Consider the following 22,906-nt stretch of genomic DNA (forward strand, 5'->3'; position numbering starts at 1 on the left):
ATTGATCCAATTTACTCTATTCCTTGCCCGCCTTTCACCCTCCTGCATGTTCAGGTCGTGATCACTCAAAATCTTTTTCACTCCATCTTTCCACCTCCAATTTGGTCTCCCACTTCTCGTTCCCTCCACCTCCGACACATATATCCTCTTGGTCAATCTTTCCTCACTCATTCTCTCCATGTGCCCAAACCATTTCAAAACACCCTCTTCTGCTCTCTTAACCACGCTCTTTTTATTTCCACACATCTCTCTTACCCTTACATTACTTACTCGATCAAACCACCTCACACCACATATTGTCCTCAAACATCTCATTTCCAGCACATCCACCCTCCTGCGCACAACTCTATCCATAGCCCACTCCTCACAACCATACAACATTGTTGGAACCACTACTCCTTCAAACATACCCATTTTTGCTTTCCGAGATAATGTTCTCGACTTCCACACATTCTTCAAGGCTCCCAGGATTTTCACCCCCTCCCCCACCCTATGATTCACTTCCGCTTCCATGGATCCATCCGCTGCCAGATCCACTCCCAGATATCTAAAACACTTTACTTCCTCCAGTTTTTCTCCATTCAAACTTACCTCCCAGTTGACTTGACCCTCAACCCTACTGTACCTAATAACCTTGCTCTCATTCACATTTACTCTTAACTTTCTTCTTTCACACACTTTACCAAACTCAGTCACCAGCTTCTGCAGTTTCTCACATGAATCAGCCAACAGCGCTGTATCATTAGCGAACAACAACTGACTCACTTCCCAAGCTCTCTCATCCCTAACAGACTGCATACTTGCCCCTCTTTCCAAAATTCTTGCATTCACCTCCCTAATAACCCCATCCATAAACAAATTAAACAACCATGGAGACATCACACACCCCTGCCACAAACCTACATTCACTGAGAACCAATCACTTTCCTCTCTTCCTACACGGACACATGCCTTACATCCTCGATAAAAACTTTTCACTGCTTCTAACAACTTGCCTCCCACACCATATATTCTTAGTACCTTCCACAGAGCATCTCTATCAACTCTATCATATGCCTTCTCCAGATCCATAAATGCTACATACAAATCCATTTGCTTTTCTAAGTATTTCTCACATACATTCTTCAAAGCAAACACCTGATCCACACATCCTCTACCAATTCTGAAACCACACTGCTCTTCCTCAATCTGATGCTCTATACATGCCTTCACCCTCTCAATCAATACCCTCCCATATAATTTACCAGGAATACTCAACTTTTTTTTTTTTTTTTTTTTTTTTTTTGCCGCTGTCTCCCGCGTTTGCGAGGTAGCGCAAGGAAACAGACGAAAGAAATGGCCCAACCCACCCCCATACACATGTATATACATACGTCCACACACGCAAATATACATACCTACACAGCTTTCCATGGTTTACCCCAGACGCTTCACATGCCCCGATTCAATCCACTGACAGCACGTCAACCCCGGTATACCACATCGCTCCAATTCACTCTATTACTTGCCCTCCTTTCACCCTCCTGCATGTTCAGGCCCCGATCACACAAAATCTTTTTCACTCCATCTTTCCACCTCCAATTTGGTCTCCCTCTTCTCCTCGTTCCCTCCACCTCCGACACATATATCCTCTTGGTCAATCTTTCCTCACTCATTCTCTCCATGTGCCCAAACCATTTCAAAACACCCTCTTCTGCTCTCTCAACCACGCTCTTTTTATTTCCACACATCTCTCTTACCCTTACGTTACTTACTCGATCAAACCACCTCACACCACACATTGTCCTCAAACATCTCATTTCCAGCACATCCATCCTCCTGCGCACAACTCTATCCATAGCCCACGTCTCGCAACCATACAACATTGTTGGAACCACTATTCCTTCAAACATACCCATTTTTGCTTTCCGAGATAATGTTCTCGACTTCCACACATTCTTCAAGGCTCCCAGAATTTTCGCCCCCTCCCCCACCCTATGATCCACTTCCGCTTCCATGGTTCCATCCGCTGCCAGATCCACTCCCAGATATCTAAAACACTTCACTTCCTCCAGTTTTTCTCCATTCAAACTCACCTCCCAATTGACTTGACCCTCAACCCTACTGTACCTAATAACCTTGCTCTTATTCACATTTACTCTTAACTTTCTTCTTTCACACACTTTACCAAACTCAGTCACCAGCTTCTGCAGTTTCTCACATGAATCAGCCACCAGCGCTGTATCATCAGCGAACAACAACTGACACTTCCCAAGCTCTCTCATCCCCAACAGACTTCATACTTGCCCCTCTTTCCAAAACTCTTGCATTCACCTCCCTAACAACCCCATCCATAAACAAATTAAACAACCATGGAGACATCACACACCCCTGCCGCAAACCTACATTCACTGAGAACCAATCACTTTCCTCTCTTCCTACGCGTACACATGCCTTACATCCTCGATAAAAACTTTTCACTGCTTCTAACAACTTGCCTCCCACACCATATATTCTTAATACCTTCCACAGAGCATCTCTATCAACTCTATCATATGCCTTCTCCAGATCCATAAATGCTACATACAAATCCATTTGCTTTTCTAAGTATTTCTCACATACATTTTTCAAAGCAAACACCTGATCCACACATCCTCTACCACTTCTGAAACCACACTGCTCTTCCCCAATCTGATGCTCTGTACATGCCTTCACCCTCTCAATCAATACCCTCCCATATAATTTACCAGGAATACTCAACAAACTTATACCTCTGTAATTTGAGCACTCACTCTTATCCCCTTTGCCTTTATACAATGGCACTATGCAAGCATTCCGCCAATCCTCAGGCACCTCACCATGAATCATACGTACATTAAATAACCTTACCAACCAGTCAACAATACAGTCACCCGCTTTTTTAATAAATTCCACTGCAATACCATCCAAACCTACTGCCTTGCCGGCTTTCATCTTCCGCAAAGCTTTTACTACCTCTTCTGTGTTTACCAAATCATTTTCCCTAACCCTCTCACTCTGCACACCACCTGGAGGAAGTAAAGTGTTTTAGATATCAGGGAGTGGATCAGGCAACGGATGGAACCATGGAAGCGGAAGTGAATCATAGGGTGGGGGAGGGGGTGAAAATCCTGGGAGCCTTGAAGAATGTTTGGAAGTCGAGAACATTATCTCCGAAAGCAAAAATGGCTATGTTTGAAGGAATAGTGGTTCCAACAATGTTATATGGTTGCAAGGCGTGGGCTATGGATAGATTGTGCGCAGGAGGGTGGATGTGCTGGAAATGAGATGTTTGAGGACAATATGTGGTGTGAGGTGGTTTGATCGAGTAAGTAATATAAGGGTAAGAGAGAGGTGTGGAAATAAAAAGAGTGTGGTTGAGAGAGCAGAAGAGGGTGTTTTGAAATGGTTTGGGCACATGGAGAGAATGAGTGAGGAAAGATTGACCAAGAGGATATATGTGTCGGAGGTGGAGGGAACGAGAAGTGGGAGACCAAATTGGAGGTGGAAAGATGGAGTGAAAAAGATTTTGAGTGATCGGGGCCTGAACATGCAGGAGGGTGAAAGGCGGGCAAGGACTAGAGTGAATTGGATCGATGTGGTATACCGGGGTCGACGTGCTGTCAATGGATTGAATCAGGGCATGTGAAGCGTCTGGGGTAAACCATGGAAAGTTCTGTGGGGCCTGGATGTGGAGAGGGAGCTGTGGTTTCGGGCATTATTACATAACAGTTAGAGACTGAGTGTGAACGAATGGGGCCTTTGTTGTCTTTTCTTAGCGCTACCTCGCACACATGAGGGGGGAGGGAGATGTTATTCCATGTGTGGCGAGGTGGCGATGGGAATAAATAAAGGCAGACAGTATGAATTATGTACATGTGTATATATGTATATGTCTGTGTGTGTATATATATGTGTACATTGAGATGTATAGGTATGTATATTTGCGTGTGTGGACGTGTATGTATATACATGTGTATGGGGGTGGGTTGGGCCATTTCTTTCGTCTGTTTCCTTGCGCTACCTCGCAAACGCGGGAGACAGCGACAAAGCAAAGAAAAAAAAAAAAAATATATATATATATATATATATATATATATATATATATATATATATATATATATGTATATATTTTCTATTATACTTAGTCGCTGTCTCCCGCGTTTGCGAGGTAGCGCAAGGAAACAAACGAAAGAATGGCCCAACCCACCCACATACACATGTATATACATAAACCCCCACTCATGTACATATACACACCTTTACATTTCAACGTATGCATACATATACATATATACACATGTACATATCCATACTTGCTGCCTTCCTCCATTCCCATCGCCACCCTGCCACACATGAAATGGCATCCCCCCCCCCATATGGAAATATAGATACGTACAGAAACATGCACACACGTACACACAAGCACAAACAAGGAGAAAATCCGTTTGAGACGACACTTTTCGCTAAGACCTGAGCCCTCCCACCGGGGTGAAGGCATTATTTCTTATGCTTAATCCTCTCTCAGTAATACTCTCGCCGCTTTGATGACAAAGTTGTCCACAAGAAAGCACCAAACCTTCTCACATCCTATTTTATATGTCATTTAAACGAGAATTACGAAGATTAATGAAGTTCAAACACGTCCTAACAAACCTATTTCGTAGCGAGCTACAGAGAGAGAGAGAGAGAGAGAGAGAGACGTTCATGGCTTTATAAAGGCTGTATTTACAACGTTTCAAACCTCACCACTCCACTGGCGCTCCAGGTATGGGGCCATCATCGTCTTGGCGAGATGGAGCTCGTTCTATAAACCATTTCTCCAAGTCTCTGTGTCACGACAGTAATTTGAAGCGTAGATTTTGGTTGGTTAAACGTGAAAGTCTATTCGAAGATAGTGTCGCTCAGTGAATCTTGCAGCCAGTTGGGGCGAGTGGTCAAGAGAGAGTGTGAGTGAGTCAAACAGGAAACGAAAGAGGAGATGAAGGGAAAGATATGAGATAGAAAGAGATTGCAAAGACAGAGAATGGTCAGAGAGAGAGAGAGAGAGAGAGAGAGAGAGAGAGAGATGAAGGGAAATACAAAGATAGAGAAAACAAAGGCAGACAGAAGGTCAGAACATGAGATTTCAGCAGACAGTAAATCAATAAAGATACCAACAGATAAGAAGTAAAACAGAAAAATGGAGAATGGCAGTTCTTTGTGATGTGTATATTGCTGGAATGGGGGAAATAATGCACTGAGATGCACACGAGCAACACGAAGAAGAAGAAGAAATGGCAGGCTAAAGATGAGAAAAATATAAGATTTAACCGATGATTAAGAAATACAAAGACGTGAGGAGAATCAAATATGATCGATGCATAATTCAGCAAACATCACACATAGATAAAAGGAAAGAGAGACTTGAATGTCATTTCAACTCCAGAATGGCAGGAGAATAAATTCCTAACGATTATTATGATGCCATGTCATCATACAGAGCGACTCTAAACATTACTGATAAAGAAAACTCACACATTCTGGCGAGTGTCGATGGTTGGCAGGAGAAATCGACCTCTGACCCGGCACACGTACTCGTCAGGTGGAAAGAAGGTCTTCCCACAGAGGGACAACCTCACCAGCCATGAAAAAGTTCTCCCTCTGCGGTCGAATCAGTTTTTGTTCCCTGCAGCGGCCTCTACATGACTCGTTTAAGGTGCAGCAGCAGCAGCCTAGGTGAAGACGAAACAAGAGACTTTTAGATATTTTTCCAATGTGTAGCTTATTTCAAGGCGACTCTTTTTTATCAATATCGTGGGAGAAAGTAGCCTAATCTTCATTATATTTTTGAGTTTCTATTTCATCTGTTGCATCCATGAACCTGATCTAAACTTAATCTAAGGTTAACCAACTAATCGAAGGTTAACTAACCTAACCTAATATAAGGTTAACCAACTAACCGAAGGTTAACTAACCTAACCTAATCTAAGGTTAACCAACTAACCTAAGGTTAACTAACCTAACCTAATCTAAGGTTAACCAACTAACCTAAGGTTAACCAACCTAACCTAACCTAAGGTTAACCAACCTAACCTCACCTACTTTCACGTCACTGAAGATAATCTCAAACGGTCAAGTTTCGACACAAGCTGAGCATCCTTCGACCTAGATAAACGTGCATCAATGTCGTCAGGATCATGACTTTAGGGTTCAGGATGTGATTGTTTACATTTTCCCTCATAGTTTTGAGGAAAATCATTTATTTCCCCTAACCCTCACCCCTCCCTCCCCGTCCTTGGCAAATTCTAGGTCATAATAAAGACAGCTACAAATATATATTAAGTTTTTGCTCTCGACACCTGACTGTCAATTCGTAAGGCGTCAACCTTGCTCAACCAAGCCACTTATTACAAACTGCAGTCGTTCATATATATATATATATATATATATATATATATATATATATATATATATATATATATATATATATGAGATTTAGATATACGGTATGTATTACATGATAACGTTAAAAACCGATCAATTAAAACCCCATTTCTGAAAGGGTAAAGGTGAAAATATTACTTGAGAAATATATAGATAATCACTGAACAATATTTCCAGATATATTGTATACAAGGGCAGATGGAACAGGGAGAACAAGTCTTCCTATAACTTCTCTCTAAGATCCACCAGTCATCTTGTATTCCTCAATTTGCTCAACACATTACCTAAGTATTGCTCAGCTGCTCGTTGTAAGGGGGCAAGAACTCCTTCCCCCAAACCGGTGCGAGACAAAGATCTTTTACAAATAAATACATTTTGAACTTTGCGGGAGAGTTCCATCATGATAAACTTTCCCATGATCACGGAAGAGGAAGCCTAGCCATCTAGCAAGACTTTCAGTAGATGTACGATAGCCCGAGTGCCTGGTGACAGTGACTCTGGAAAGGAGGGTATGGATCGCCAGTCTGGTCTTGACGTGCTTGAAAAAGAAAGTTAATATGACATGCAATTTACCTTAACACGAAGTCGTCATGCGGCTTTAGGTTTACGATGCAGGAGAGGTGGGGGAAAAAATGGATATATAACTTGCCCAAGACTAGCTATGTTTTTTTTTTTTTTTTTTTCTATGTTGAGGACACCAGTAAAATAAGAGGTAAAACATTTACGACGTGTCGATATTCCCACAACAGCAGACAATGAAATTTAATGCAAAACATCTTCAAAGACGTTACATAATGAACTGTCATAACAGTTCCATTAACCAGAAATTAATGAATATTGCCGAAAACATAATCAAGGAATCACGCAATTCACACTCGAAACTTTAAATAGCGCGACTCCATTCCTCCTCTCTCAATATTCGATTTTTTTCAGACATCAATTAAATTGGAAATTCAAGAACAAAGTCATACCTTCCTCGCACACGTACATCAACCTTCATCCTTTTATTGTATTTGGGAAAGTGAAGGCCAACCCCTGTGTGTCCCGTCACGGAATTCCAAGTTTGATATACATGAAATTTGTTCTGCTCTCCATTGTTGAAATTGGCATTGCTCTATAGTTCTGAAATGTGTGTCGCATTTATCAGCGAAATTGTTGTCACTTTACATACCCAGCCAAATGTGCGTCCTGTACCTTAATCACACCAGTGAAAATAATTTGTCGGAATGAATCATCTCCGGACAATTACATATGTGTAATGTATATGTAAAGTATATTCAACCAAAGCAAACAGCTAATCAAACTTCAGACCCACTGCCCAAACTTCGCCATACACTGCCTTTTGTCCTCTAACACTAGACACTTGGGATATACCATAAGAACTTTCCTCTAACCTATAAAGATAACATTTCACCTGAACCAACCAGCTCTCACAGCCACTAAGATAATTAAAACACAAACTACAGTAAGACAAATTGGCTTGTAATCCTCATATTATATAGAATACGACAGACGAAGAATGAACCTTCGAGTGGGATGGTTCAAGTGAGTCTCTAAGAGTGCGACCGTCAGCAGCGCCCGGTGTCCATTTAAAAAGGTTTACCCTCAATTACCATGAACTACAATTTTCTTTGAATTTTGTATTACGTGTTGCCATCTGCCGGAGCCAGTGGTAAAGAGGAACATAAACAGATCTCGCGTTATTCAGCTCCAGCTTACGGTTCAGGGAATTTAACGGGAGTCGGTGATAATTCTTTTCTGCAATATTTACCGTAATGCAGGCAAGAATATTATATCTTGACAATATTTGAATGTATACTGTATGCATTATCACTATATATGAAGATATGTACTAGATTTACAATGTTCTGGGGAGGAATAAAGACGAGTTAAAGTGGCGTTTGCTTACGTGTGTACCTTCCAACACCAGATATGAACGAGATGGCCTTTGTCGTCTATGCTCTGAGCACAACGTGTCTCTCCATCATTACGAACATCGATTCACCACATAAGACCCCCCATACCCACAATATAACGAAAACGGACACTTACTCCCCCACTTACCAGTCCACCTCAACCCACAAAAGACGAACACACATCACACTTCATGACCTGTGGTTTCTGCTCCTAGGGCATACACGTCCACATACGCACATATACATGCCTATACATTTTAACGTATACATATATATACATACACAGACATATATATATATATATATATATATATATATATATATATATATATATATATATATATATATATATATATATATATATATATATATATACACACACACACACATGCACATGTTTCATACTTTCTGCCTTTATGAATTCCCGTCGCCACTCCGCCACATATGATAGTGGCATCCCCCCCCTCCCCTCGCAAGGTAGCGCTAGGTAAGGTCAAAAGGCCACATTCGTTTACACTCAGTCCCTAGCTGTCATGTGCAATGCACCGAAACCACAGCTCCTTTTCCACATCCAGGCCCCACAAAACTTTCCATGGTTTACCCCAGGCGCTTCACATACCCTGGTTCAATCCACTGACAGCACGTCGACCTCGGTATACCACATCGTTCCAATTCACCCTATTCCTTGCGCACCTTTCACCCTTCTGCATGTTCAGGCCCCGATCGCTCAAAATCTTTTTCACTCCATCTTTCCACCTCCAATTTAGTCTCCCACTTCTCCTCGTTCCCTCCACCTCTGAAACATATATCCTCTTTGTCAATCTTTCTTCACTCATTCTCTCCATGTGACCAAACCATTTCAAAACACCCTCTTCTGCTCTCTCAACCACATTCTTTTTATTACCACACATCTCTCTTACCCTTTCATTGCTTACTCGATCTATGGCCTATGCCTCACAACCATATAACATTGTTGGAACCCCTATTCCTTCAAACATACCCATTTTTGCTCTTCGAGATAACGTTCTCGCCTTCCACACATCCTTCAACGCTACCAGAACCTTCGCCCCCTCCCCCACCCTGTGACTCACTTCTGCTTCCATGACTCCATCCGCTGCCAAATCTACTCCCAGATATCTAAAACACTTCACTTCCTCCAGTTTTTTTCCATTCAAACTCACTTTCCAATTTACTTGTCCCTCAACCCTACTGAACCTAATAACCTTGCTCTAATTCACACTTACTCTCAGCTTTCTTCTTTCACACACTTTACCAAACTCAGTCACCAGCTTCTGCAGTTTCTCTCCCGAATCAGCCATCAGCGCTGTATCATCAGCGAACAACAACTGACTCGCTTCCCAAGCCCTCTCATCTACAAGAGACTGCATACTTGCCCCTCTCTCCAAAACTCTTGCATTCGCCTCCCTAACAACCCCATCTATAAACAAATTAAACAACCATGGAGACATCACGCATCCTTGCCGCAAACAGACATTTTCTGGGAACCAATCACTTTCCTCTGTTCCTACTCGTACACATGCCTTACATCCTTGATAAAAACTTTTCACTGCTTCTAGCAACTTACCTCCCACACCATATACTCTAAATACTTTCCACAGAGTATCTCTATCAATTCTATCATATGCTTTCTCCAGATCCATAAATGCTACATACAAATCTATCAGTTTTTCTAAGTATTTCTCACATACATTCTTCAAAGCAAACATCTGATCCACACATCCTCTACCACTTCTGAAACCACACTGCTCTTCCCCAGTCTGATGCTCTGTACATGCCTTCACCCTCTCAATCAATACCTTCCCATATAATTTCCCAGGAATACTCAACAAACTTATACCTCTGTAATTTGAACACTAACCTTTATCCTCTCTGCCTTTGTACAATGGCACTATGCATGCATTCTGCCAAACTTCAGGCACTTCACCATGAACCATACTTACAATGAATATCCTCACCAACCAGTCAACAATACAGTCACCCCCTTTTTAATAAACTCCACAGCAATACCATCTAAACCCGCCGCCTTGTGGCTTTCATCTTCCGCAAAGCTTTTGCTACCTCTTCACTGTTTACCAAATCATTCTCCCAGACCCTCTCACTTCGCATACCACCTCGACCAAAACACCCTATATCTGCCACTCTATCATCAAACACACACACACGCACACACACACATACACACACACACACACATTATATATATCATGCCTTACTCACCTGCCCTAAGACTCCTTTCTGTATTTGAGAGGAAGTGGTGGGTTGGGGGAAAATCGATCAGAAGGCTCTTTCCTCAGATTGTATCAATGTGATCCAGCACAAATGTTAATGCAGAAATCTTGGACTTTTACGTCGCGATCGTCGAAGCGATACAGTCCTGCAACATAATTCAAAACTCGTTTTCAGAGTTATTTGAAAAGATATGATGATATCTTTGGCAACTCTTAGTGCTAAGTTCTAATTGCATTTCATGTTCTACATATTAGTTGATAGAAATCTATATTATATCTTAAAAGGACTGGATAATTCACATTTTGCTCTCAAACACGTATTTGTACTCTTATGTTAATTTATATAGTTTAGCCAGTTAGTTATATAGAATAAAGTTAAAATCAGTCTTCTGTTAAACCTGCAGCTTTCTCCCGAATATTATAAAATATCGTTGCTGAGGAAAAGATATCTGATGAATCAAAAAAGAAAATATTGTAATATGTCTAGTTTTAAATACTTCATCTCATCAACAAAAGCCATCGTTCCATAACCCCATTCTCAGCCATGCAATTCCAAATGATAATGATTGTCAGTTAATGTTTCGCATACAAGACGTTAATATACCTTAATTACCTTAGTGGCTGACTCACAAGATGATGTGTAGAATTGCCTCCCTCCTCCTGCACGTCTGGCACGGGGACGCCATAAATAACTCTCAGCTGTTTCATTTACATCTTCGTCAGACAGTTCATTCTCCCCTGTCGAAGATGTACGAAGACTTACTGTAAATACTGCGAAATTCTCAGCCGACTTCAAGGGCCCCGTGGGTACAAAAACTCCTACAGACTTTACTTATGAGAAATAGGTTGGGTTCTAAATACTGCCTTTGGAGTAGACTTTTATGACTTTAAATTTACTTTTCTCGACGAGTGTCTTTGACCATTAATACAGAAGACTGGCTCAAGGTACGCCTGGGGAATATCGTTAATGTGTGTGACAGAGAACCACAGAATAACTTTGTCTTATCGTTAAAATGGATGGATGAACAACCGGGAACGCATCTGATCACCAGGATTCTTCGATTTAAGTTCGACTTCTCGTCATTACCCTCACAGAACACCTGTATGATCGTCTGTAGGAAATACATAATCAGTATTTACTGTACACATGACGGGACCCCAGACCAGGAAGTGTGGTGATGAAATATGTTAAGTCTTCGTTGAGTGACTGCAAGGCAGTTGAGGAGTTGGTGTTTAAGTTGCATCATGGACACACACAAAGATATGTAAACAACAGACCATCGGCTCATTTCGAGGCTGTTTGTGACAGTGGAAGAAATCATTGTAAATACAGAGATTAGCAAGCTAAGAGTAAAAAAGCAAATAGATGACTTAGGAAGAAATACCTTTAAACTTTATTCATAATGCCAGTCGTGGCCTTCAAAGGAAATATTTGTTTAGTTTGATTTTAAACGTATTTTTGATGCTGCTTTGGACTACTCTAATTGGTAGATCATTCCATATGTTAACAAGTCTTGTTCAAGAAAAATTGCTTTAACTCAGTCTATGTAAAACGTTTACCCACGAGTTTGTACCATTAGCTCGAGTGAAATCAATGTTGAATTAACTGCATAAATCGATATTATCATGCTTCTTGATGATGCTGAATACCTGCATCCAATCATTTCATAACCTCATCTTTCCCAAAGACAAAAAAAAGAGGAAGAAGTTAAGTCATCTGGTCAGCTCTCATACACTTTGTTTTGTTCGCCATATTTGTTATTACCTTGTATCTGCTCTTTATGTAGCTTTACATCATCAGAAAATATTAGTACGAAGTCTTTATTCTCATCTACCATCGTTAGCTCAACAGTATTCATATTACATAACTTTGATTCTCGTTTTTAAGCAGCGATATGTAAAACGTAGCAATGACCGGTTTTAAATTTCATCTACCACCTGTTAGCGTAACCCATTGAGTTTGCCTACTTCAATTTTAAGCTGTAAATGCTTAATTGCTGTTGTAGTTCTATTACCCAGCTTAGTACTATTACCCAGCTAACTATTACCCAGCTTAGAACTGTCGGCGGATTGCATCTTACAACACATGAATATTAATATCATTAATATTTATGAGAAAGTGAACCAGTCGCCAGACTAATATCAGCTTTAGCGGCCCATCATTTTTTATGTTAGTAAGTCCTAGACATTACGTCAACTACAACTCTGTTTACGACCAATCAACCAACGACCAAGTACCGAAGCACAGCCCACTGTATACCATGTGTGACACATGATTTGCTTCTGGTCTGTAATGCGGGACTTTCATACTGTCCGAAAATATAAAGAGATAACCAACTGTTTACTTTCGCCATGCGTGTTCATTATCATAAAAGAAATCAAGCAGGTTTGTCAGTCATGAATGATTTCGTAGAATAAACATGCGGAGAATTATTTATCGAGTGGTGATCATCTGTACGATATACAGTTTAGTTCTAATGATGGATTTTTATAAGTTCTCAGCTTTGGACGATCAGCTATCCGCGCAATGATTTCCCGAAAAGGACTAACACCTGTTTCTGAATATAGGTGTTATATTGGCAAGCTTTCAGTCTTTTACGATCTTGTGATATGTGGGAGAAATAGTTAGAATGTTGGAGGGATGATGGGTGATGTCTAGCATACAGAAGCGAAAGTGTAACTCGTTCATGTCTGGGGACTATAGTTTCTGATGGTGTGTTGTGTGTAGTGGAGTGGAGCTCAGGACCGAGTTGGTGGAGGTAGTCCAGTGCTTGATGATTGATTAGAGTGTAAACATGTTTGGATTATGTTTTTGTTGGGGGTGGTGGTTGGGGGGGGTTTGTTCTGCGAGTGTGTCGTGTTGAAGTGAAAGGCAGGAACAGACTTGTTCTTTCAGCTGCTGGTTAGTTGATGGTTATTAAGTAATTTAGGTGGAACGGGAGTAGTGCTATTGCAAAGAATTGGGTGTTTATCATGTCGAGATGGGTTTGTACTGGAATAAGTGGGGTTTTTTTTTCATGATATAGACGTTGGATGTTTGCGATTTCTAAGCGTCTGGAAATTGTGTAGACCTCTGTGTTATGTGGTTTGCAGTTTTGTTATGATTTCGTTTGAAAAAGGTGGATGACCTGGCAGGTGGAGTATATCAGGTGTTTGTAGAAGATAACGAAGGCATCTTTTTTTCTTGCTTGGAGTTGGTGCCAGTAAGAGTTTAAGAGCGTTTAGTTTGTCTATGGCCTTTGCGTTGATATGTGTGATGTGAGGAATGAACGCCATGTGTGGATTGCATTTGATAACGAACAAGTCTGGCGTTTTTCTCGTAGGAAAGTTTGATCATTCTGGGTTATTGGGGGATAGACTTTAGAATCATGTGTCAAGGGTCGAGAGGATGACTTTGAATTTCTTTGGTAGTGGTGGTACAGTTGTCTGTGTGGTGTCAGGGATCTGTTATGGTTATCTGCACATAAGGAGACACTGACACCATAGTTCGCCAAGGGTAAGGGCGGATCGTGCAAGTAAAGTGCGAGGAAGGTGAAGGGACAAGCCATGCTCCTTTGGCAACGTCACTGTAGCTACAGCTTAAGGATTTAAGAGGTCAAAATCCTTCGAGAGTGACTTTGCCTATGTGGCCAGCTGTTAAACTGGTTAACCTCTTTTCTATTTTTTCTTTCCTATTTGGTGGAGAGTGGTGTCAGGTAGCGTTTGTACGTCGACGTGTTCAGGAAGGGTGCTAGATGCTGTATTTATGTCCGTCGCGACGAGCAAACATGCTGGAATAATGGTTGTGGCAGATCAAGGCCGATCCGGGTGTGTTGTGTGGCGGTGGAGTGACCGGGTACGAAGTCGAGAAAACGGGAATGTTTTGGTCGCTTCTTCTAAGGATTAGTTTCTCTAAGTCTGAGAGAGAGAGAGAGAGAGAGGAGAGAGAGAGAGAGAGAGAGAGAGAGAGAGAGAGAGAGAGAGAGAGAGAGAGAGAGAGAGAGAGAGAGAGAGAGAGAGAGTGCCTACTCGTTCTTCCTCACCTTTCCGGTTTATAAACTATATGATATATCGTCAATTTGCGCAATCATCATCAACACCTTCACCTTTAAGGGACCAGCATTATGCTGCTTCACCTGTCCAGCTACAGTTTCAAAATCGATCACAAAGGAAACTCACCAAATTAAGAGCGGAAGGGGGTGGCACACTGGCTTACACCAGGGTTACAAATCATTAAGACCATCACAACTATGCAGTTCTTGAAATATATTCTTAGTCATGTACTTTGAGGAGAAAGATATTGAAGGCGGTGTTAATTACATAGAAATTTAAGATGTGTTCGTGTCTGTAATAATTTGTCATACATCAGGTCATCTTTTTCAGCCAGAAAAATCAGCTTCATCTAATGACTAATTAAATACTAATTATTAAGTTTCGTCCTTCATAATTAGCTCTGAATTTTTCATTAGAGTATAACCCCACCACCACACAGTGACACCTACTTTATAACCCCACTCAAGCACATCTATATCACAACCACTACATTAACCCAACCATCACATATTCCCAACTACCACATTACCCCACCCAAGCTCATACCACACCCCTGCATTCCCTACATAGCCCTCATCCACCACACAGTCTCACCAACCACACACCTCTCCCCACCACATAGTCCCACCTACCACATAACTACACCCACCACATAGTCCCACCAACCACGTACCTACACCCACCACATAGTCCAACCCCAACACACAACCAGGTCTCTCATTACCTCCCCCCCCTCATCACCCTCCTCCCCCCTCCTCTTAAACACCTCACCCCCCCATCTCTTACCCCCCTGATGAACACCATCTGATATTCCCGTGTCTCAAGCACTTCTCACTTGCCTGTCCTTCACTGTCGCGCTTGTGCGGCCGGACAAACTTTGCTCAACCAACAAAGATTCGTCCGCAAAGTGGAGCAAACCCTTTCGTCTCTTGGTATGGCGTCTCACTGGTGTGGATCTTCGGTGCGGACGGCCCTGAGATGGTGCTGCCTGTTGACACTCGCTGATGCAACAACGCTGGTCTCGTATCCCCTGGTCCTTGGTCCTCACACTCGCTTCTCAGCCGAGCTTCAGAAAGAGAAAGAAAACAGTTTACAAGAGGCCAGAAAAAAAAGACTTGAAGTATATATATATATGTGTGTGTGCGCGTAAACTTGACACAAAATGTCTCCGAGTATACACCCACACAATCCTTGCCGACCCACAAACCGGTACCTTTGTCTACTGCTAAAACTATAAACCTTTTTTTTTTTCTTTTATATTCATATTCTTAATGAGCATGTCAACAGGACAGACACAGGATATTGCCAAAGACTTCGTGATTTTGTGTAAGAGGAGGTGGTGGTCTGTGAACGAGAGACAGCAAGACAAGTGACGAAGGCATCTTGGAATCAGATTGTGACACAGATTGTGACACAGTCTCTGGTTACTGGAGGATAAGGAAGGGTGTGGAAATCAAATATTTGTGGGACGTTTTGGCGGGGGAGGGAAGATGAGGCAACGGACGTCGAGATATCGGAAACAATAGTGAGGGGAAGATGTCGCAGGCGCTCCGGGCACGCTTAGCGCCAGGAAAGAATCTAAGATTACTGGTAGACTGGTATGTCTAATAGCTCAGCGTCCCTGGTAACCCGGAGTGAAACGTTGGTATCCAGTAAAGAAACGACTACGATTACTAATCTGACAATAACTGACCTGTAGAGACGTGTGTCTGAAGTAATAGACGAGGACCAAAGAGTTGGGTGATTCATGGAACAGAGGAAGGGGGTCCAGTTCTAGCATTATTTTCGCCCAGTTTTCACCGTTAATGTAATGGTTGATCCTACATAATCTCTCACTAGAGGTGTTGCCAATTATTCAGACAGACTAAGGAATTCTACTCAGAAAATCTACATATCTTTCAGGAAGGAAAACAATGAGAAGTCATCTGTCACCTTGGCAACCACGAGGGTTTTCTTCCATTCCCTACAGACACCTTTCAACGGACCAGTACGGTGTCGTCAAAGTCCTAACAGATGGCCCTTAACAGACCAGTGGCCCGAGGCCATCAAGTCCCCACAGACGTCTCCTAACAGGCCCTGTGGGCTGAGGTCTGAGCTTGAGGTCTCGTCAGGTCTTGATTATGTTAGAGGAACTTCGTTCCTCAACGCCAACCATCATGGTACGCACCTAACCCTTCGCCACACTCCGCCACCACCGTCTGCCTGCGTCACTATACGTAGGTCTCCCAGTGATAGATAGTCAAGTACTGGAGCATCCACTGGATTCCCAACTGCTTCAGAAATGTATGAGCAACTGAAGTTGATGATCGTCTGTGATCAGTCTAGAGGCAAGAATGAGATTGGAGAAGATTCTAGATAGGAATCGGTTGGAATTAAATAGATGGAGACATCTGGTTGTCGCTACCCAGATGGAGTCGCCTTCAATAATTCACTTCGGTAGTTCATCGAGATGGAACCAACTAGATGGAGTCGCTTTATTCAGTTATCATGGTAGAGTCAGCTGGCTCAGTCGCCGGGATGGAGTCACCTAGATAGAGTCACTCGAATGTAATCACGTAGATGGAGTCTAGAGTCAGTCACCGAGATGGAACCTAATGATTACTCCCTTGTGTGATGTGGCCACCTCAAATAGGGTCAAAATGGGAGACTTGCCTGAAATGGAGGTCAAGCACCTGGGTGGGGTCACCTGGATAACTTGACCTATGTTGATCAGGACCTGTGTTGACCAGGAGTGCCACTTGCTGCCAGAGGAGGTCAGGAGGATTGGAAGAGCCCCGCCCCAGTGACCTCCAAGGTCAGAATAACCCTTTCTCTTCCAAACACTCTGCCATACAGGGAACTGGTTCCAGAAAACACTGTACTGTCTTGGAAAACCACTCCAGCGTAAAATGAAAATGGAGAGAAGAGTCGACATACTTTGACCAAGGGAGGAAACAGACCACATTTTGGTGAGAAAGAAGAGATGAGGATCATACTCGTCCCTCGAGATACGGGTGATAGAAAAATGGTTTTGTGGTGTTTACTGAAGGTCACTGCCCTAGGCAGGACGGAAGCATCATTACAAAAAAAGGACTTCGATCTGTAAAGCCCAAATTAGTGACGGATAATGTTGCCCACTGGGTACAGCAGTGATGCCGTCTGGGAACAAGATACAGTGGGGAATTGTACAGTGAATCTGTTGAAGTATATTTCGAGTGCCAACCTTCACATCCTCGAGTGCCAGCCTTCACAGACTCGAGTCTCATCCTCCGTCCTCGTAAGAATAGTTAATTACTGACCCACACACTGAGAGTGTCCACACACACACACACACACACACACACACACACACACACACACACACACACACACACACACAGACACGGTGTCAAAACCCACACACCAGATACATAAACAGTCACATGTAAAGAACAAACTCCTCACTTAACTGTTTGTCTCGAGCTTTTTCGTTGGCTGGTCTCAAGGTGTGGACAGTCGTCTGGATGTGTGGACACGACCCAGAAGTTCCCCTCATGAAATGCAATTCTGTACACACACACACACACACACACTAGACCCTCACTCCCCCCTCACACCCGTAGCGCAATGGTTAGTACTGCAACTCTACAATCTATGTGGCCTGTGGTTCGAAATCCCGTACTGAAAAGTCGGCTCACGGGCAACCCCAGCTGTTCATCCTCCCTTCTGCTCGATAAGTAGGTAGCACGAACCAAAACTGAGGAAAATACAACTTATTCAACTCTACGACCAACCCAAACTAGGCTGACTACATCCTACAGTATATATATACCGGAACCTTTCACTGATTTACGTTGTACGTTCAATCCTTGACATAGTTAAAGCTAGGCTTTTATCAGGTCATTAACGGTGACAATAAATTCTACTGTCATTAAAGGGAGTCTTCCGTCTCACTTTGTTAATGTGTGGGGGGGAATTGAGGAAAAAAATTGTTCATTAATGTTCTTAGATACAATACGTATATATGCTTATCATTCAGTCTCTTCTCTCTTTTTTATGTCAAAGGCTTCCGTCAGTAGACACTGATATTCACCGAGGCCAGGCCTTGGAATAAGCATCAGAAAAAAGAGCTAGAGAGAAGGACTAAAAGAGAAATGAAGGAAAAATCAAAGAGCTTTCGAGAGAGTGATAAATATGCCTCTTATGGAGGGGTCAGGCATAGTATAGGTGTTAAGAAAGACACTAGAAGGTAAAGAGTTCCAAAGATAAGCGGCTTAGAAAAGAAACAGACGCCACAACTGGCCCAGGCCCTTGAGCTACGAAGAATTCCTACAACTTTCATTTACTTCATTTCCTTCCGTAGTAACGCAGACACACACTTGGGGCCTTGACCATCTTGGAGCTGCGTAAAAGTATGACACACTAAACCTGTTCCTCCCTTAAGTTCTTGGAGATTATCACACATTTAAACATTCTTCTTACCATTGTATCGTCTCTTTAAAATATTTCTTATATATATGTAAAACGGAACGTTGAGGTGAAACAATAGTGGGAGTCGAAGCTGTGTACCGAGAGATCGCCGAGCGGGATGACAAATAGACTCGTATAACCCCGCGGTCACTTGAGCGTCCGCGTCAACATTCCTGGCAACCTGACGGAGAAAAATATTAGCCCGTCTTCAGAGGTGTGTTTGTTCCCTCATTTACACCAGGTATTCCTGCATACATCTGCCGGTCCCGTGCAGGGGTCGTGTCTGCACCGAAGTAGATTTTTTTCCACGTATTTATTCGTATATATTTACGAGGCAGTTCGTGCAGTAGCCATGAGGGCCAAGGCTGGTAATGTTTTGGTAATTTTCGGCCATTAAATTTGGTTTTATGTCTCGCTCTGCCTTACTGTCTTCTCCTGATGACCGTCTGCCTGCCTTCGTCTGACGGTACCTGTCTGGTCTACCGTTAACAGCATTAACCTGACGGTACCTGTCTGGTGTACCGTTGACAGCATTAGCCTGACGGTACCTGTCTGGTGTACCGTTGACAGCATTAGCCTGACGGTACCTGTCTGGTGTACCGTTGACAGCATTAGCCTGACGGTACCTGTCTGGTGTACCGTTGACAGCATTAGCCTGACGGTACCTGTCTGGTGTACCGCTGACAGCATTAGCCTGACGGTACCTGTTTAATGTACCGTTAACAGCATTAGCCTGACGGTACCTGTTTAGTGTACCGTTAACACACTGACCTGACGGTACCTGTCTAGTGTACCGTTGACAGCATAAGCCCAACGGTACATTTATGGACGTACCTGATCCGTTGTACCCCTGTAAGTGTTGCCAACTCAACCCTATCAGTCACACCTCACCTCCTACGACAAGGAGGACCTCCACCTCCTCCAAGACTTCCGCCTCCTCCTAGATCTTCAAGATTTCCTCCTCCTCCTCTAAGATGAAGACCTCCCCTACCATCTCAAAAGTCTCCAAAACTGCCAGTTTAGATCGCAATGTCAAAAATTGGCCATTGTTAGGTTATATAGACACAATGTTCTGGGATGGAACCTATCATAATGGGTTACTAAAGTACACCAAGAGATGTGAACTCCTTACATTCAACCTTCAAATAGAACTCTTTAGTTCTCTTCCTTATAGAATTCTACGAGTTCTTTACCCTATGATTAGTGAAAGTGATGACCGAATCTATCAAATATTCGACCTGCTGTATCGAAATAACTGTAGGAAAATACAGTCTTGGAGTACGCTAGAGAACCAGCGTTGCAACAGTCAAAAAAGAAAGGTCATCTCCCCCTGTACCCGTAAGAGCGGACGTCCATCATTATGTGACAAGATCAACACATTTAAGGGGCGGACCTTGACGCTTTGTACCACTGCATTTAGCGGGGAGGCAAGACAGTGTTGACCGTCAGGGGAGGGGGTGTGTTCGCTCATGTTGACCCATGACTGCCATAGTGAAAGTTAATGATTGTCAACATTTATGTGAGAATAGATGTATTACACAACTTTTCTGTGTTTTGTTGCCATTATTTTCCAAAGTCATTCATATTTCAACACTTTCCAAGTTTCATCAACACACACACACACACACACACACACACACACACACACATACATATATATTCGTACTTGATCGCAGTTTCTCGCGTTAGCGAGCTAGCGCCAGGAACAAGCCACATTCGTTCATATCCATTCTCTAGCTGTCATGTGTAATGCACCGAAACCACAGCTCCCTAACCACATCGCCCGCAGGCCCCATAGACCTTAACCTTGGTTTACTCCGGTCGCTTCAAATGCCCTGGTTCAGTCCATTAACAGCACGTCGATCCCAGTATACCACATCGTTCCAATTCGCACTATCCCGTGCACGTCTTTCACCCTCCATGTTCAGGTCATGATTGCTCAAGATTTTTTTTTCACTTCATCTCCAATTTGGTCTCCCCGCTCTCCTTGTTCCCTTCTCTACTGACATATGCTCTTTGTCAACCTTTCCTCACTCATTCTCCTCATATGTTCCACCTCACCCTCTTCAGCTCTCTTAACCACACTCTTTTAATCCTAACAGATCTCTCTTACCCTTTCATTACTTACTCGATCAAACCACCTCACACCACACCTTGTCCTCAAACATGTTATTTCCAAAAATCTATCCTCCTCCACACAGCCTTATCTATATCCTATGCCTCGTAACCATATGATATTGTTGGGATTACCATATCTTCAAGCATGTCCATTTTTGCCCTCCCATTTAACGTTCTCTCCATCCACACAGTCTTCAGCGCTCCCAGAACTTTCGCCCCCTTCCCCACCCTATGACTCACTACCGCTTCCTTGGTTCCATTCATTAAGACACTTCACGTCGTTCAATTTTTCTCCATTCAAACTTGCACCCCAACTGACTAGTCCCTCAACCCTGCTGAACCTAACCTTGCTTTCATACACATTTACTCTCAACTTCCACCTTTCACACACCCTTCCACGCTCTGTCACCAACTTCTGCAGTTTCTCACTTGGATCATTCACCAGAGATGTATCATCAGGAAACAACAACCGACTCACTTCTGACGCCCTTTTATCCCCCACAGTCTGGATACTCGCCCTTCTCTCCAAGGCTCTCTCGTGTACATGCCTCATCGCCCCATCTATAAACTATTTAAACAACCATGGTGACATCACCCACCCCTGCCGCAGACTGACCTTCACTGGGAACCATTCACTCTCTTCTCTTCCTACTCGTACACATGCCTTACACCCTTAACAATCACTGCTTCAAGCAGCTTTTCTCCCACACCCTTAATATCTAAGACCTTCCACACACGACTCTATCTTTCTCCAAGTACTTCTCACGTACATTTTGTATAGCATGTACCTGATATGCCCATCCTCTACCACACCTTATACCGCACTGATCCTTCCCAGTTAGATGCTCTGTATATACCTTCACTCACTCAATACCCTCACATACAATGTACCAGGCGCACTCACCAAGGTTGCACCTCTGTGGTTTGAACTCTCACTTTTATCCCACTTGCCTTTATACAGTGGCACTAAGCATGTATTCCGCCAATCCTCAGGCACTTCACCATGGTCCATACATACACTGAAAATCCTTACTAACCGATCAACAACACAGTCACCCACTTTCTTAACAAATTTCTTGGGACATCCCTTCGAACGAACTTTCCCTCACCAACTCGATGGGCAATGGTTAGTCGTATTCTCCACAGAGCTAATCACTACCATTAAAAAAAAAAGGTAGTTGCGCTTTCAGAACGACATATGCCTTAATGAGAACAGATATAATTACTTTAGTTATGATTGGATTACACCAAAGTCAAAAGGTCGACGGGGAAATCCAAACGCACAGGTCTTGATCCCGTGACACGGTAGACAAGTTCGAAGCGTTTTTTTTATAAGACATGAAATTTGCGAACCTTTTGTTTCTTTATACTAACCAAGATACGAAAATTTGGTGAAAATATATTTCCTCCTGTAAATTACCTTTAGAATCTATTTCTAGATGTAAATAAGGACTTTGATATCTGAAACAGATTCATCAAAACGTAAAGATGAACTCAGGATTTAGTTTGAACTTTAGGCAAATGCTGTGTTTTTCGTGATGATTCTGTTCTATAAACAAGTGGATGATCATTTCAGTTATCTGGCATCCTTGAAGATCATAGCAATAACCAAAGTTAGCTCTGGGTACATGCTAGATAAAAGACTTCGTCATCTGCAAAATTGATTAAAAATTTGCACAGAGAACATCGAATACCCTAGCCTTGCATAAATCTCGACGTATACTATTGATTGCATTCACT

At 42.6% G+C, this 22,906-nt stretch overlaps 1 long non-coding RNA gene across 1 annotated transcript; it reads right to left on the reverse strand.

Moving 5' to 3' along the window:
* Window positions 1-5,474: 5,474 nt before the first annotated feature.
* On the reverse strand, window positions 5,475-11,339 carry LOC139766426 (uncharacterized). Its single transcript, XR_011716896.1, has 3 exons — window positions 11,202-11,339; window positions 10,578-10,734; window positions 5,475-5,711 (listed from the first exon to the last, which is right to left on the reverse strand). It is a non-coding gene; the product is annotated as an uncharacterized lncRNA (long non-coding RNA).
* Window positions 11,340-22,906: the final 11,567 nt, after the last annotated feature.

This window comes from Panulirus ornatus, chromosome 57, assembly GCF_036320965.1.
Source record: "Panulirus ornatus isolate Po-2019 chromosome 57, ASM3632096v1, whole genome shotgun sequence".
NCBI classification, from domain to species: domain Eukaryota; kingdom Metazoa; phylum Arthropoda; class Malacostraca; order Decapoda; family Palinuridae; genus Panulirus; species Panulirus ornatus.